The sequence below is a fragment of the Oratosquilla oratoria genome, chromosome 41 (assembly GCF_046742065.1).
Source record: "Oratosquilla oratoria isolate Oo_2021 chromosome 41, ASM4674206v1, whole genome shotgun sequence".
Classification (NCBI taxonomy): domain Eukaryota; kingdom Metazoa; phylum Arthropoda; class Malacostraca; order Stomatopoda; family Squillidae; genus Oratosquilla; species Oratosquilla oratoria.
The window spans coordinates 13415044-13432543 of NC_134817.1; the positions used below are offsets into that span (position 1 = coordinate 13415044).

The window sequence follows — 17500 nt, forward strand, 5'->3', positions numbered from 1 at the left end:
AACGGAAGAGGCAGGCACGGTACTGCACGGTACGATATGGTACGGTGCTTGTGCAAAAGGTCAAATTTATATCAAGGGTCAAGAAAGGTCACAACGGGTCACGCCCGAGAGAGATAGAAAAAAGTGAGAGGAAGAGAAAGAAAGGATGAGACGGAGAGGGGAGAGAGGGAGAAAGAGGGATGAGAATAAGAGGGGTGAGAGGGATGAGAGAAAGGGATGAGAAAGAGGGATGAGAATGAGAAAGAGGGATGAGAAAGAGGGATGAGAATGAGAAAGAGGGATGAGAAAGAGGGATGAGAATGAGAAAGAGGGATGAGAAAGAGGGATGAGAATGAGAAAGAGGGATGAGAAAGAGGGATGAGAATGAGAAAGAGGGATGAGAGGCGTGATGAGATGAGAGGCGGGAGGAGAGAGGCGGGATGAGATGGAGAGGCGGGATGAGGGGATGAGAATGAGAGGGGTGAGAATGAGAGAGATGAGAATGGAGAGAGGGATGAGAGAAGAGGGATGAGAGGCGTGAGAAGAGGGATGAGAGAGAGGGATGAGAGGAGAAAGGGGATGAGAGGATGAGAAAGAGGCGTGTGAGGAAAGATGGAGGCGTGAGAAAGAGGGTTGAGAGGCGTGAGAGAGAAGGATGAGAGAGGGATGAGAATGAGAAAGAGGGATGAGAATGAGAAAGAGGGATGAGAATGAGAAAGAGGGATGAGAATGAGAAAGAGGGATGAGAATGAGAGAGATGAGAATGAGAGAGATGAGAATGAGAGAGATGAGTGGAGAGAGAGGGGATGAGAGGCGTGAGAGCGAGAGAGGGATGAGAGGATGAGAGGCGTGAGAGAGGGATGAGAGGAGTGAGAGAGAAGGATGAGGCTGAGAGGCGTGAGAGAGAAGGATGAGGAGAGAGGGATGAGAGGCGTGAGAGAGAGAGATGAGAGGCGAGAGAGAGAAGGATGAGAGAGGGATGAGAGGCGTGAGTGAGGGGGATGAGAGGGGGGAGAGAGAGGGGTGAGAGGGGTGAGAATGAGAGAGATGAGAATGAGAGTGAGATGAGAGGGATGAGAGGCGTGAGAGAGAAGGATGAGAGAGGGATGAGAGAGGGATGAGAGGCGTGAGAGAGAAGGATGAGAGAAGGATGAGAGAGGGATGAGAGGCGTGAGAGAGAAGGATGAGAGAGGGATGAGAGGCGTGAGAGAGAAGGATGAGAGAGGGATGAGTGGGGTGTGTGAGAGGGATGAGAGAGGGAAGAGAGGAGAGGGATGAGAGGGAGAGGGTGAGAGGATGAGAGGCGTGAGAGAGAGGAGAGTGAGAGAGGGAGAGAGAGAGGGATGAGAGGGAGAGAGAGAGGGATGAGAGGGAGAGAGAGAGGGATGAGAGGGAGAGAGAGAGGGATGAGAGGGAGAGAGAGAGGGATGAGAGGGAGAGAGAGAGGGATGAGAGGGAGAGAGAGAGGGATGAGAGGGAGAGAGAGAGAGGGATGAGAGGGATGAGAGGGAGAGAGAGATGAGAATGAGAGGCGTGAGAGAGAGGGATGAGAGGCGTGAGAGAGAGGGATGAGAGGCGTGAGAGAGAGGGATGAGAGGCGTGAGAGAGAGGGATGAGAGGCGTGAGAGAGAGGGATGAGAGGCGTGAGAGAGAGGGATGAGAGGCGTGAGAGAGAGGGATGAGAGGCGTGAGAGAGAGAGCGGCGTGAGAGAGAGAGGAGATGAGAGGCGTTGAGAGGGATGAGAGGGGTGAGAGAGAGGCGTGAGAGAGGGGTGAGAGAGAGGCGTGAGAGAGGGGTGAGAGAGAGGCGTGAGAGAGAAGGATGAGAGAGGGATGAGAGGCGTGAGAGAGAAGGATGAGAGAGGGATGAGAGAGGGATGAGAGGCGTGAGAGAGAAGGATGAGAGGCGTGAGAGAGGGATGAGAGGCGTGAGAGGGATGAGAGGCGTGAGAGAGAGGGATGAGAGGCGTGAGAGAGAGATGAGAGGCGTGAGAGAGAGAGATGAGAGGCGAGAGAGAGAAGGATGAGAGAGGGATGAGAGGCGTGAGAGAGAGGGATGAGAGGCGTGAGAGAGAGGGATGAGAGGCGTGAGAGAGAGGGATGAGAGGCGTGAGAGAGAGGGATGAGAGGCGTGAGAGAGGAGAATGAGAGGGGTGAGAGAGAGGAGAATGAGAGGGGTGAGAGAGAGATGAGAATGAGAGGGGTGAGAGAGAGATGAGAATGAGAGGGGTGAGAGAGAGATGAGAATGAGAGAGATGAGAATGAGAGGGGTGAGAGAGAGATGGGTGAGAGCGTGAGATGAGAGGGATGAGAGGCGTGAGAGAGAGATGAGAGGCGTGAGAGAGAGAGGAGATGAGAGGGTGTGAGAGGGATGAGAGAGGGATGAGAGGCGTGAGAGAGAGGGATGAGAGGCGTGAGAGGGGTGAGAGAGAGATGAGAATGAGAGGGGTGAGAGAGAGAGGGGTGAGAGAGAGAGGAGAATGAGAGGGGTGAGAGAGAGAGGAGAATGAGAGGGGTGAGAGAGAGAGGAGAATGAGAGGGGTGAGAGAGAGAGGAGAATGAGAGGGGTGAGAGAGAGAGGAGAATGAGAGGGGTGAGAGAGAGAGGAGAATGAGAGGGGTGAGAGAGAGAGGAGAATGAGAGGGGTGAGAGAGAGGGGTGAGAGGCGTGAGAGAGAGGGATGAGAGGCGTGAGAGAGAGGGATGAGAGGCGTGAGAGAGAGGGATGAGAGGGGCGTGAGAGGAGAGGGGTGAGAGAGAGGGGTGAGAGAGGGGTGAGAGAGAGGCGTGAGAGAGGGGTGAGAGAGAGGGGTGAGAGAGGGGTGAGAGAGAGGCGTGAGAGGCGTGAGAGTGAAGGAGGATGAGAGGGGTGAGAGAGAGGGGTGAGGGAGGCGGGGTGAAAGAGGGGGGCGGGGGTGAGAGAGAGGGGTGTGAGAGAGGGTGAGAGGAGAGAGGAGAATGAGAGAGGAGGATGAGCGGGGTGAGAGAGAGGATGAGGAGTGGGGAGAGAGTGGAGATTGAGAGGGGTGAGAGAGAGGAGAATGAGAGGGGTGAGAGAAAGAGAGGGGTGAGAGAGAGGAGAATGAGAGGGGTGAGAGAGGGGTGAGAGAGGAGAGAGGAGAATAAGAGTGGTGAGAGAGAGAGAGGAGAGAGGGGTGAGAGAGGGGTGAGAGAGGGTGAGAGAGGGGTGAGAGGGGGTGAAAGAGAGGGGATGAAAGAGAGGGGGCTGAGAGAGAGGGGGTGAGAGAGGGGCTGAAGAGAGGGGGTGAAAGAGGAGGGGATGAGGCGTGGGTGAGAGAGGGCTGAGAGAGGGCTGTGAGAGGGGTGAGAGGGGGGGTGTGAGGAGAGAGGGGTGAGAGAGGGGTGAGAGAGGGTGTGAGAGAGCGGCGTGTGAGAGGGTGAGAGAGGGTGTGTGAGAGGCGTGAGAGAGGGCGTGTGAGAGAGAGGGGCGTGTGAGAGAGAGAGGTGCGGGATGAGAGGGCTGAGAGAGAGAGGTGAGAGAGGGTGAGGGCGTGAGTGAGAGAGATGAGAGGCGTGTGAGAGAGAGAGGTGAGAGGCGTGTGAGAGAGAGGGCGTGAGAGAGGGGGCGTGAGAGGGAGAGGGCGTGAGAGAGGGGGGAGAGAGGGAGACTGGGGAGAGAGGCGTGAGAGAGAGAGAGGGCGTGAGAGAGAGAGGGAGAGGGCGTGTGAGAGAGAGAGGGGCGCGTGTGAGAGAGAGAGGGGCGCGTGTGAGAGAGAGAGGGGCGTGTGAGGTGAGAGAGGAGGGGGATGAGAGGAGAGGGAGGGGTGAGAGAGAGAGAGGGGCGTGTGAGAGAGAGAGGGGAGGGGTGAGAGGCGTGAGAGGGGAGAGAGAGAGGGCGTGTGAGAGAGAGAGAGGGGCGTGAGGAGAGAGGGGGGAGAGAGAGCGTGAGGTGAGAGAGAGAGAGAGGGCGTGTGAGAGGAGAGAGAGGCGTGAGTGAGAGTGAGAGAGGGGCGTGTGAGAGAGGGGGGAGAGAGAGAGAGGGGGGTGAGAGGGGGGAGAGAGAGAGGGGCGTGTGAGAGAGAGAGAGGGGTGAGAGAGAGAGAGGGGTGTGAGAGAGAGAGAGGGGAGTGAGAGTGAGAGAGAGGGAGGGGAGTGAGAGAGAGAGAGGGCTGAGAGAGAGAGAGAGGGGTGTGTGAGAGTGAGAGAGGGGATGAGGGTGTGAGAGAGGGGGAGAGAGGGGCGTGAGAGAGAGGCGTGTGAGAGAGGGGTGTGAGAGGCGTGAGAGAGAGGGTGTGAGAGAGAGAGAGAGAGGAATGAGAGAGAGGGGCGTGTGAGAGAGAGAGAGGGGCGTGTGAGAGAGAGAGAGGGGCGTGTGAGAGAGAGAGAGGGGCGTGTGAGAGAGAGGGGCGTGTGAGAGAGAGAGAGAGAGGGGGTGAGAGAGAGGAGGAGAGAGAGAGGAAGGTGAGAGAGAGAGAGGGGGGTGTGAGAGAGAGAGAGGTGTGAGAGAGAGAGAGAGGGGAGAGAGAGAGGGGTGTGAGAGAGAGAGAGGGGAGTGAGAGAGAGAGGCATGAGAGAGAGGGAGAGAGAGAGAGGGGCGTGTGAGAGAGAGAGAGGGCGTGGGATGAGAGAGAGGGGCGTGTGAGAGAGAGAGAGGGGCGTGAGAGAGAGGAGAGGCGAGAGAGAGGGGATGAGAGAGAGAGAGAGAGGGGCGTGAGAGAGAGAGAGAGGGAGAGGGCGTGAGAGAGAGAGAGGGGTGAGAGAGGAGAGAGGGCGTGTGAGAGAGAGAGGTAGGTGTGTGAGAGAGAGAGAGGGGTGTGTGAGAGAGAGAGGGGCGTGAGAGAGAGAGAGGGGGAGTGAGAGAGAGAGGGGTGTGAGAGAGAGAGAGAGGGCGTGAGAGAGAGAGAGAGGAGCGTGAGAGAGAGAGGAGCGTGAGAAAGAGAGTGAGGAGCGTGAGAGAGAGAGAGGAGCGTGAGAGAGAGTGAGGAGCGTGAGAGAGAGAGAGGAGCGTGAGAGAGTGAGGAGCGTGAGAGAGGGTGCGTGTGAGAGAGTGTGTGAGAGGGTGCGAGAGTGGAGAGAGGCGTGAGAGAGGGGGTGCGTGTGTGAGAGAGGGCGTGAGAGTGAGAGAGGAGAGAGGGGGATGAGAGAGAGAGGGGTGCGTGTGAGAGGGGGGTGAGAGGGTGCTGTGTGAGAGAGGGGGGTGAGAGAGAGGGGTGAGAGGGGGTGAGAGAGGGGTGAGAGGGGTGAGAGAGGGGCGCGTGTGAGAGAGAGGGGCGCGTGTGAGAGAGAGGGATGCGTGGCGTGAGAGAGGGGGTGCGTGTGTGAGAGAGAGGGTGAGAGAGGGTGAGAAGGGGAGAGAGCGTGTGTGAGAGAGGGCGTGAGCGAGAGAGGGTGCGTGAGAGAGGGAGGTGTGCGTGAGAGACAGAGGTGCGTGTGTGAGAGAGGTGCGTGTGTGAGAGAGGTGCGTGTGTGAGAGAGAGGTGCGTGTGTGAGAGAGAGGTGCGTGTGTGAGAGAGGGGCGCGTGTGTGAGAGAGGGGCGCGTGTGTGAGAGAGGGGCGCGTGTGTGAGAGAGGGGCGCGTGTGTGAGAGAGGGGCGCGTGTGTGAGAGAGGGGCGCGTGTGTGAGAGAGGGGCGCGTGTGTGAGAGAGGGGGGCGTGTGTGAGAGAGGGGGCGTGTGTGAGAGAGGGGGCGTGTGTGAGAGAGGGGGCGTGTGTGTGAGAGAGGGCGCGAGTGTGAGAGAGGGGCGCGTGTGTGAGAGAGGGGCGCGTGTGTGAGAGAGAGGGGGGCGTGTGTGAGAGAGAGGGGAGAGAGGGCTGTGAGAGAGGTGCGTGTGTGAGAGAGAGGTGCGTGTGTGAGAGAGAGGTGCGTGTGTGAGAGAGAGGTGCGTGTGTGAGAGAGAGGTGCGTGTGTGAGAGAGAGGTGCGTGTGTGAGAGAGAGGTGCGTGTGTGAGAGAGGGGGGCGTGTGTGAGAGAGGGGGTCGTGTGTGAGAGCGGGGGGTGCGTGTGTGAGAGAGGTGCGTGTGTGAGAGAGAGGTGCGTGTGTGAGAGAGAGGTGCGTGTGTGAGAGAGAGCGGGTGCGTGTGTGAGAGAGAGGGGGAGAGTGTGAGAGAGAGGGGCGTGTGTGAGAGAGAGAGGGGCGTGTGTGAGAGAGAGAGGGGCGTGTGTGAGAGAGAGAGGGGCGTGTGTGAGAGAGAGAGGGGCGTGTGTGAGAGAGAGGGGCGTGTGTGAGAGAGAGGGGCGTGTGTGAGAGAGAGGGGCGTGTGTGAGAGAGAGAGGGGCGTGTGTGAGAGAGAGAGGGGCGTGTGTGAGAGAGAGAGGGGCGTGTGTGAGAGAGAGAGGGGCGTGTGTGAGAGAGAGAGGGGCGTGTGTGAGAGAGAGGGGCGTGTGTGAGAGAGAGGGGCGTGTGTGAGAGAGAGGGGCGTGTGTGAGAGAGAGGGGCGTGTGTGAGAGAGAGGGGCGTGTGTGAGAGAGAGGGGCGTGTGTGAGAGAGAGGGGCGTGTGTGAGAGAGAGGGGCGTGTGTGTGAGAGAGAGGGGCGCGTGTGAGAGAGAGAGGGGCGCGTGTGAGAGAGAGAGGGGCGTGTGTGAGAGAGAGAGGGGCGTGTGTGAGAGAGAGGGGCGTGTGTGAGAGAGAGAGGGGCGTGTGTGAGAGAGAGAGGGGCGTGTGTGAGAGAGAGAGGGGCGTGTGTGAGAGAGAGAGGGGCGTGTGTGAGAGAGAGAGGGGCGTGTGTGAGAGAGAGAGGGGCGTGTGTGAGAGAGAGAGGGGCGTGTGTGAGAGAGAGAGGGGCGTGTGTGAGAGAGAGAGGGGCGTGTGTGTGTGTGAGAGAGGGGTGGGTGTGTGTGAGAGAGAGGGGTGTGTGTGTGAGAGAGAGGGGCGTGTGTGTGTGAGAGAGGGGCGTGTGTGTGTGAGAGAGGGGCGTGTGTGTGAGAGAGAGGGGGGCGTGTGTGAGGAGAGGGGGGCGTGTGTGTGTGAGAGAGGGGGCGTGTGTGTGAGAGAGAGGGGGCGTGTGTGAGAGAGGGGGAGTGTGTGAGAGAGAGGGGCGCGTGTGTGAGAGTGGGGCGCGTCTGAGAGAGGGGGGCGTGTGTGAGAGAGGGGGGCGTGTGTGAGAGGGGCGTGTGTGAGAGGGGGCGTGTGTGAGAGGGGGCGTGTGTGAGAGGGGCGTGTGTGAGAGGGGCGTGTGTGAGAGGGGCGTGTGTGAGAGGGGCGTGTGTGAGAGGGGCGCGTGTGAGAGAGAGAGGGGCGCGTGTGAGAGAGAGAGGGGCGCGTGTGAGAGAGAGAGGGGCGCGTGTGAGAGAGAGAGGGGCGCGTGTGAGAGAGAGAGGGGCGCGTGTGAGAGAGAGAGGGGCGCGTGTGAGAGAGAGAGGGGCGCGGGGGTGTGAGAGAGAGGGGCGCGTGTGAGAGAGAGGGGCGCGTGTGAGAGAGAGGGGCGCGTGTGAGAGAGAGAGGGGCGCGTGTGTGAGAGAGAGGGCGCGTGTGAGAGAGAGTGGCGTGTGTGTGAGAGTGAGGGGCGTGTGTGAGAGAGAGAGGGGCGTGTGTGAGAGAGAGAGGGGCGTGTGTGAGAGAGAGAGGGGCGTGTGTGAGAGAGAGAGGGGCGTGTGAGAGAGAGAGAGGGGCGTGTGTGAGAGAGAGAGGGGCGTGTGTGAGAGAGAGAGATGGGGTGAGTGTGAGAGAGAGATGGGGTGAGTGTGAGAGAGGGGGGGCGTGTGTGTGAGAGAGAGGGGCGTGTGTGTGAGAGAGAGGGGCGTGTGTGAGAGAGAGAGGGGCGTGTGTGAGAGAGAGAGGGGCGTGTGTGAGAGAGAGAGGGGGGCGTGTGTGTGAGAGAGAGGGGCGTGTGGGTGAGAGCGTGGGGGGTGTGTGAGAGAGAGGGGGTGTGTGTGAGAGAGAGTGGGTGTGTGTGAGAGAGTGTGGGGCGTGTGTGAGAGAGAGGGGCGTGTGTGAGAGAGAGAGGGGCGTGTGTGAGAGAGAGGGGCGTGTGTGAGCGAGAGAGGGGCGTGTGTGAGAGAGAGAGGGGCGTGTGTGAGAGAGAGAGGGGCGTGTGTGAGAGAGAGAGGGGCGTGTGTGAGAGAGAGAGGGGCGTGTGTGAGAGAGAGAGGGGCGTGTGTGAGAGAGAGAGGGGCGTGTGTGAGAGAGAGAGGGGCGTGTGTGTGTGTGAGAGGTGTGTGTGAGAGGGGTGTGTGTGTGTGAGAGGGGTGTGTGTGTGTGAGAGGGGTGTGTGTGTGTGAGAGGGGTGTGTGTGTGTGAGAGGGGTGTGTGTGTGTGAGAGGGGTGTGTGTGTGTGAGAGGGGTGTGTGTGTGTGAGAGGGGTGTGTGTGTGTGAGAGAGGGGTGTGTGTGTGAGAGAGTGGGGTGTGTGTGTGAGAGATAGAGGGGTGTGTGAGAGAGAGAGGGGTGTGTGTGTGAGAGCGAGGGGTGTGTGTGTGAGAGCGAGGGGTGTGTGTGTGAGAGCGAGGGGTGTGTGTGTGAGAGCGAGGGGGCGTGTGTGTGAGAGCGAGGGGTGTGTGTGTGTGAGAGCGAGGGGTGTGTGTGTGAGAGCGAGGGGCGTGTGTGTGGTGAGAGGGGTGTGAGGTGTGAGTGAGAGGGGTGTGAGGTGTGAGTGAGAGGGGTGTGAGGTGTGAGTGAGAGGGGTGTGAGGTGTGAGTGAGAGGGGTGTGAGGTGTGAGTGAGAGGGGTGTGAGGTGTGAGTGAGAGGGGTGTGAGGGGTGTGTGAGAGGGGTGTGTGTGTGTGAGAGCGAGGGGTGTGTGTGGGTGTGGTGTGTGGTGAGAGAGGGGTGTGTGTGGGGTGAGTGAGAGGGGTGTGTGTGTGTGAGTGGGTGTGTGGGTGTGAGAGAGGGGTGTGTGTGTGTGGGAGAGTGGGTGTGTGTGTGGGAGAGTGGGTGTGTGTGTGTGTGGAGAGGTAAGGGTGTGTGTGTGTGTGAGAGGGGTGTGTGTGTGTGAGAGGGGTGTGTGTGTGTGAGAGGGGTGTGTGTGTGAGAGAGGGGTGTGTGTGTGTGAGAGAGGGGTGTGTGTGTGTGTGAGAGAGGGGTGTGTGTGTGTGAGAGAGGGGTGTGTGTGTGTGAGAGAGGGGTGTGTGTGAGAGAGGGGTGTGTGTGAGAGAGGGGTGTGTGTGAGGGAGGGGTGTGTGTGAGGGAGGGGTGTGTGTGTGAGAGGGGGGGTGTGTGTGAGGGAGGGGTGTGTGTGAGGGAGGGGTGTGTGTGTGGTGAGAGAGGGGTGTGGTGTGTGTGAGAGGGGGGGTGTGTGTGTGTGAGAGGGGTGTGTGTGTGTGTGTGTGGGGTGGGGTGTGTGTGAGAGAGGGGTGTGTGTGAGGGAGGGGTGTGTGTGAGGGAGGGGTGTGTGTGAGGGAGGGGTGTGTGTGAGGGAGGGGTGTGAATGAGGGAGGGGTGTGAATGAGGGAGGGGTGTGAATGAGGGAGGGGTGTGAATGAGGGAGGGGTGTGAATGAGGGAGGGGTGTGAATGAGGGAGGGGTGTGAATGAGGGAGGGGTGTGAATGAGGGAGGGGTGTGAATGAGGGAGGGGTGTGAATGAGGGAGGGGTGTGAATGAGGGAGGGGTGTGAATGAGGGAGGGGTGTGAATGAGGGAGAGGTGTGAATGAGGGAGAGGTGTGAATGAGGGAGAGGTGTGAATGAGGGAGGGGTGTGAATGAGGGAGGGGTGTGAAAGAGGCAGGGGTGTGAAAGAGGCAGGGGTGTGAAAGAGGCAAGGGTGTGAAAGAGGGAGGAATGAGACAGAGGGAGGGGCGAGGGAGAGAGGGGCGAGGGAGAGAGGGGCGAGGGAGAGAGGGGCGAGGGAGAGAGGGGCGAGGGAGAGCGATAGGGGGACAAAGTAAATACATTTTCTAGTGGCATACAACATGAAAAATATGCGCACACAGATACATGGGCCAAATTTTCAAGCCAATACTGCGTTCTAAGTGGTGGCTAGGCAAGGCAGCCTTCCTCGGGTTTACTAGACCGTGCTATAACTTACTACCATCACGTGTTGCAGGACTCGAACCCTTCATTCCACCCCACCACCACTAAACTAACACCCAACTCTCGTCTTAGTGTGGTCAGTGGTAACAAAACAATTGATGGTTATATTTCCGAAATATTTAGTTTGACAACTAACACGTGGTTAGGAAACTAATTAGTGTCTAATTTTTACGAAACCCGAAATACACTATATTTGTATAATAATAATAATAATAACAAAATAATAACAAAATAATAACAAAATAATAATAATAATAATAATAATAATGACAACAATGACAATAATAATAAAGATAGAGCACATCGAGACCACAAAATCACGCATCGTATTGAACCATCTAGCGTTGATAGGCAACCCCCCCAAGGTCTCAAACTCTGGTCCCAGCGCGCTAGACACTGGCCCACCTCAACCCCTCCTCCCAAGGCACAGTTTTGTCCCAAAGGTCAGACTGACCCAAGGAGGCAAAGGTCGATAGTGACTGGAAGATTTTGTCTATAAAGGCCAAATTCATATACTAAGGCTACGCCAACTGACCCTTACCATTATCAAGACGTATTTCATTATACAATTTAATCAAGTTAATGTTAGAACAACGGGGTTAGTTAATCTACTGACAACATTTATATACTGTGAGAAAAAAATTACTAAACGAGTATGGTGCTTATGGTGTTGTCACTATTATCAACATACTGACAACAAAGTCTGCCAACAATGTTCCGTTGGTAATATAATCATTGGGGTCGTTTTTTTTCCGTCTGCCAACAAATGGTACTCACAGAACTTGAGGTTGTCAGAACACTGGTGGGACTACGGGAATGACAACTGCCAACGTCTGACAACATCGATTGCCAACATGAACTCGCCTTGATCTGAAAAACAAAAGAATGTCGAGTCAATTTTGGATAAATTTTGGAAGTTTTTAATTGCAAAATCTAAAATCTTTTTTAATAATTCCTTTTCATTTTATTTTTTATTTAATTTATTTAATGAGGTGCATTACATATTTATACATTTCTATTCTCTTATTATTGTTTTAAAGATTTATTTATTCATTGATTGAGATCATTTATTCATTATTCTGCTAACCCTTTCGCAGAAAATGATAACGTGCAGCAATATTTTGTTTCGTTTTATTTCATTATTTTCCCCTTTCATCCATTTTTACGAGAAGCCATCAGTGCAAAACGCTCCGAGTCTGCTGAAGGGCTCCCCGCCCCCCGCCCGCCTTAATGTAAAAAAAAAAAAAAAAAAAAAGACAATAGAGAAAGAGAGAGACGGGGAGGAGAGAGAAGAGAGATATACACAGCGGAAGAGTTGGCAAAGAGGCCTTAGCAGGGAGGGAATGGGGGAAGGGCCCCCCCTTTCGTCAGGGGCCTTCCCAGGCACCGGGTAAGGACGGGGAGGAATCCTTACACACTCAAGGTGCCCTTTCCACCTCCAATGGCGTCATATTTCTCCACTACTGCGGATTCGCTACACGACGAAAAAGATTCAGCAATAATAATAATAACAATAATAATGATCATAGTAATAACAGTGATGATAATGATAGCAATAATAATAGTAACAATTACAACTAATAAAAATACCGATATTAGTCATAATAATAATAATAGTAATAATTACTACTATTATTATCATCGTTACTAATACCGGTATTTTTATTAGTTGCAATTGTTACTATTATCATTGCTATTATCATTATTGTTATTATTGGTATTTTCATTAGTAACAATTACAAATAAAAATACCAATTATTGTAATAATAGTAACAATTGCTACTAATAAAAATACCAACAAATAACAATAATAAAAGTAACAATTACAACTAATAAAAAATACCAAAAATAACAATAACAGAATAATAACAAATAAATTACATAAAAATTCTTCCACCTATGACATTACTCGTTACAAAATAGGAGTAAAAATCAAATGACAAGCAATAATTACTATAACAATCATCTAATAATGACAATTACTAGCCCAGTCCCGACAACAGCCACATTACTAGTAACTAGAATAGTAATGACGATTATAATGAAATTAGTTTGCAATAATTTATTGTAATTTTATTAAAAATTCGCCCTTCATTGCAAATAATTCTGATGTCACTATATATGACGATGACGGTGATGTTGCTGCAAAGAGGAAGAGGAGGAGGAAGGAGAAGAGGAAGAGGATTAGAAGAATGAGAAGGGAGAGGTAAAGGAGGAAACGGAGGAAGAGAAGAGGAGGAGGAGGAAGAAGAAGAGGAAGAGGAGTAGAAGAATGAGAACGAGAAGGGGGAAAAGGAGGAAGGGGGAAAAGGAGGAAGGGGGAAAAGGAGGAAGAAAAGAGGAAGAGGAGGAAGTGGAAGAGGAGTAGAAGAATGAGAATGAGAAGGGAGAAAACGGAGGAAGAGAAGTGGAGGAGGAGGAAGGAGAAGAAGAGGAAGAGGAGGAGGAGAAAGGATAAGAGGAAGAGGAGTAGAAGAATGAGAATGAGATGGGAGAGGAAGAGAAGAGGAAGAGAAGAGGAAGAGGAGGAAGTGGAAGAGGAGTAGAAGAATGAGAATGAGAAGGGAGAGGAAAAGGAGGAAGAGAAGAGGAGGAGGAGGAAGACGAGGACGAGAGGGAGAAGAATGTGAGATAGGAGTAAGAGAACGAATAGAAGAATGAGGAGAAGGAGAGGAAAATGAGGAAGAGGAGAGGAAAATGAGGAAGAGGAGGAGGAGGAGGAGGAGGAGGAGGAGGAGGAGACGGACAATGAGAAGGGAGAGGATAAGGTTAAAGGAAAAGAGGAGAACGAGGAGGAGGAGGAGGAAGAAGAGAAGAAGGACGAGTGGGCGCACCTGCTCCACTCAAGTGCGACACACACACGTGGTCCTTCAAATGGCCGAGGAGGACCACCTCCCCCTCCACCCCCACTCCCTCCCACCCCCGAAGTGCCACAAACAAGGGAAGTCACTAACGCCAAGACACACACACACATACATTAACCCTTCCGTACCTGGGGGTACTGTGCCTTTCCATCTAGCTGCCGCCAGGCGATTTTATTCAAATTTCGTGCCAACCAGATTTTTTTTTTTTTTTTTTTTCTCGGGTGCATGTGGACCTCTGAGCCAAGTTGGGTCGAGATCCGTCGGGAAAAAAATCGAGTTTATGCCAAATAAGTGAAGGAATTAACAGATATTATCTTAACCCCCTTCCAGACCAAGACTCAGGTTAAGATTAAACTTAACTTGGGATTCAACTTCAACTGGACAAAATCAACTGGCGGGCAGAAGAAAATATACAAAGGGAGGCACCATCACGGGAAAGGCGATAAGAGTGAGATTTGTGTACATCGATGCGGGAAAAACGACCTTAATCCCTCCTCTTTTTCCTCTTCCTCCTCCTCTTCTTTTTCCTCCTCCTCCTCTTCTTCTTCCTCCTTCTCTTCATTTTCTTAGACGGCATGCAACCAACCCACGGGCAGACACAGCATGACGTAGTCCTATGACGTCACCGTGACGTCACCACTGCCCTGTGAGCAAAGATGGAATGGCCTATGTTGGCGTGTGGTCATATACTGCTGTCTGTTTATCTATCTCTCTTTCTCTCTCTCCCTCTCTCTCTCTTTCTATTCCACACAAACTACCAACAGCTGGCCACCCCTGTCCATCTTGATTGCATATGTGTACACACACACACACACACACACACACACACACACGTGTGTACATGAACAGCTTTGATACATTCGCTGTTGACACTACGACAGGAGCTGTTAAGGAAGCAAGCACCCACTATCACGTGACCCCGTGACGTCACGAATCTGCTCTTAAGGTAAGAGGCGGATTATACTTATCGGAACGAGTTTAAATTTAAGGAAGTTCACCCCTTAACAACCCTTATCTTGTGAAAACGGGTTTCGCGAGATGAAGGAGGGGTAACAACTTGTCATCTGATAGAGGTAATGTATTTACGTGTCGTACACACACACACAATACTTATATATTTTATGTAAATTTTAAAGTTTGTTTAGCAACAACGGTGACATTTTTCAACAGATCTTGACCAAACTTGGTACGGTCCACCCGAGAGGAGGAGGAGGAGGGGGAGGTGAAGAAGAAGAAGAAGAAGAAGAAGAAGAAGAAGAAGAAGAAGAGGAGGAGGAAGGTGAAGAAGAAGGTGAAGAAGATGAAGAAAAAGGTGAAGAAGAAAAAGGTGAAGAAGAAAAAGAAGAAGAAGGTGAAAAAGAAGAAGAAGGTGAAGAAGAAGAAGAAAGAAGAAGGTGAAGAAGAAGAAGAAGAATTGCTTGACTTTGGACATCTGTTCCTTCCAGAGACCTTTAAGATGTCGCCAGCCATTCGCTGCCGTGGCGAACTTTAGATACTTTATTCTGGTTAGCACCAGACAATTTCATTCAAATTAGAGTAAACATGTGTACGTGTGTACGTATTTTATTGGTTCCTTCGTAAGTACACATGAGTGTATTATATGTGTGTGTGTGTGTGTGTGTGTGTGTGTGTGTGTTTGTGTGTGTGTGTGTGTGTGTGTGCGTGTAATATGTGTGCGCATCCCGCCTAGTTATGGACCAAACGGTCTCCTGTCGGCATGCTCCGCCTTTGTAATCTTTTGTGAATGTGTGTATTCACTTGGTCTTTGGATCACGTGTTGGACTCGTGATCGACAGCTATTTCCCTCCTGGAAGAGAGCTCAGAGCTCGTAGGTCCGATCTATGGGTAATGCTATGACCTTGCACACACACACCCCCAACTCCCCGCCCACGAGAGTCAGAGTAACGACCCGAGGCACAGCGATACCGAAATAATTTCGGCCCTGGGCAGGATTCGAACTGGCTACTGGGAGCACTTCTGCTTCCCAGTTCAGCGCTCTACCAACTGTACCACCGAGTCGGTGTGTGTGTGTGTGTGTGTGTGTGTGTGTGTGTGTGTGTGTGTGTGTGTGCGCGCGCGCGCTTGAGTTTCCTTTTCGCCATACAGATTTATAATACACTATCCCCGCTGTATTTCACGCCAAAACAATGTATATTCCAGCGTGTAACTCAGTACACTAGAATCTCGGTCTGTGTATATAATTTATAGCTATAATAGACACAGTCCGAGGCCACAAACATCAGTCAGGATGGAAAGCTTGATGTGCAACGATTGCAGACCACGTTGCAATGAATCACCGCATGACCCAGGCTGATGACGCATGACCTAATCCCTCTTTCGACCGCCAGTCGTGACCTAAAAAGGTCCAAAAGGCGATAGTTTCGCCATTGGTTGGGTTAGGTTAGGAGAAGTATAGCCAAATGTTGGCTTTTTCTTTTATGGAAATCCCGCCATATGGCCTGTTTTTATGTCCTTGCACCTATACTTCTCCTTTTTTTTCACCCAAAGAAAACGCCAATTTGGCGTAATAAATGTTGCTTAATTCGGAATAAACCACTCCCTTTGGATACCGCCAGGCGATTTAATTCAGCCGCGTGGCACACCCAAAAGGTATATTGTATTCTGTCGTTTTCTCGATCAGTTGGTCCATCGCCTACAAATGGTCTAGAGTCGAATATCCGCTCTTAAAGCCTGCCTGTTCTCTCGGTGGGTTTCCATCTAAAACTTGACTTAGTCTATTTGTAAGGATATTGGAGAATAATTTATTTACATTTGATAGCAAGCTAACTGGTCGATAGTTATTAAGGTCCTTCTGGTCTCCTTTTTTATTAACCCACTAAACTCCGATGACAAGATGTCTTGTCATTTGGTCAAATAAAACAAAAAATCATAAAACACCAAAATGTTTGATCAAACACCAGAAAAATATGACGTCAATCCTCGCTTCGCTCGCAGCGAAGCGAGGACTGACGTCATATTTTTCTGGTGTTTGATCAAACATTTTGGTGTTTTATGATTTTTTGTTTTATTTGACCAAATGACAAGACATCTTGTCATCGGAGTTGAATGGGTTAAGCAAAATCACTATAGCATTGCACCACGATTCAGGAACGCTTTCTTGACGTAAGCACTGGGTGTACAACTGAGCCAACCTAATATGAACTTCTTTCCCTGCGTCTTTCAACAGATCTATCAATAAACCATCTTCCCCAGGTGCTTTTCCTTGTTTCATATTTTTAGAGCAAATTCTAATTCTTCTTTTGTAATCTCTGGTACACTACTAGTGTCTACAGATGAATTTACTGACTCAACTACGGTCTTCGACGAGTAAAGCTCTTGGTAAAATTATTCTACTCTTTTTACCATTCTGTCTCTACATTTAATGATTTCTCCATTCCTATCTTTCAAACATATCATTTGCTGTCTTCCTAAAGCAGATCTGAGACCTGCGCTAGGTCCCTTTAGAACTTTTACCTTTCCGAATAGTTTCCTCTATTTCATTCATGTTTCTCTTTATTTTCTCTGATCTCTGCCATTTGTTGATGACTTTTTTAGTTCTACTCTATTTCGTTTCTCCCGCTTTTAATCTGCATAGTCTTTCTTCTTTTAATTAGGTCATTTGTAGCTTTGGAGTATTGTTTCTCTAATCCTTTTTTAAAACTAGTTTATTTCCCCCAGTTCTGAAATTGAATTTAACTGTGCAACCTACCATTCTATGGTCACTACCTATGTTGGGTTTATCTATGACCGTAACATTGCTAACGCTCTTGCTCTCATCTCCTAATATGAAGTCTACTTCGTTCTTTGTTGTTCAATTTGGACTTCTCCACGTCCATTTACGACCTACACGCTTTTTGGAACAAAGTATTCATTATCCTCATGTTGTAGTTCTCTGCAAAACTTACTAACATCTCGCCTCTGTCATTTCTTTCACCTACTCCAAACTTCCCAATGCACGACTCGTCTCCCATCGTCCCCACTTTAGCATTAAAGTCGCTTTTCACCAATATGTACTTACTTTTTTCTTGATCCATTGACTTAAATCATCATAGAATTCAATTTCATCGTCTGAACTCTGAAGTTAGTGCATAAACCTGAACTATTTTTAGAGTGTACCTTTTACACAGCCTAATCACAATCCACGCTACCCTGTCTGATAAACTACTGAACTTGACTACGTTACCAGCAACCTCTCGGTTTATTAATAATCCCACTCCACTAGATCTTTATTTGCCCTAACCTCTATAATAGAACAGGTGATGACCATCTTATAATTGCATCAGCTTTTCTTCCGCTCTTCGGACTTCGCTCAGTCCTACGATGTCCCATTTGATGTTGTCTAGTTCTTCCATTAAACTCTCCATCCTGTGGTCTTCGGAGAGAGTTCTTACGTTGTAAGTAATAAATCTTCATTTTCTTCATATTGTTTAATGTCCAAGATTTGGATCTTCTCGGACAGTGTTTACTCACATTCGGTGGCACACTGCCCGTAAGCACACAAGGCAATGCGGTTCAACATTTAGGAGACGATGATCCAACAGGAACGCCCGGTTTTATTTTGGTTGTACTATTCATGTTTGTTATGAAGGGGTTTCTGGCAAAAATCTCACCTCCGTGCCAACTGGTTTCGGTGAGATATTTCTCTGGTGTTATCTTATTCATTATATTCGGTGAATCCCTATATCTATAGGGTATCCAATGGTCCATGCCGTCATTATGACGGCACCCCATA

The 17500-nt window shown here is 51.3% G+C and overlaps 1 protein-coding gene across 4 annotated transcripts in view; it reads right to left on the reverse strand.

Moving 5' to 3' along the window:
- The window catches only part of LOC143020984 (uncharacterized), a 224326-nt gene that overhangs the window by 166029 nt on the left and 40797 nt on the right, over positions 1–17500 (reverse strand). For 3 of the 4 annotated variants that reach the window (XM_076178045.1, XM_076178047.1, XM_076178043.1), the window contains one exon: positions 10682–10774. The exons of the other annotated variant lie outside the window; for it this stretch is intronic. The gene's annotated coding sequence lies outside the window, so the exon portion shown is untranslated. The remainder of the gene's footprint in view (positions 1–10681; positions 10775–17500) is intronic. 4 annotated transcript variants of the gene reach the window in all.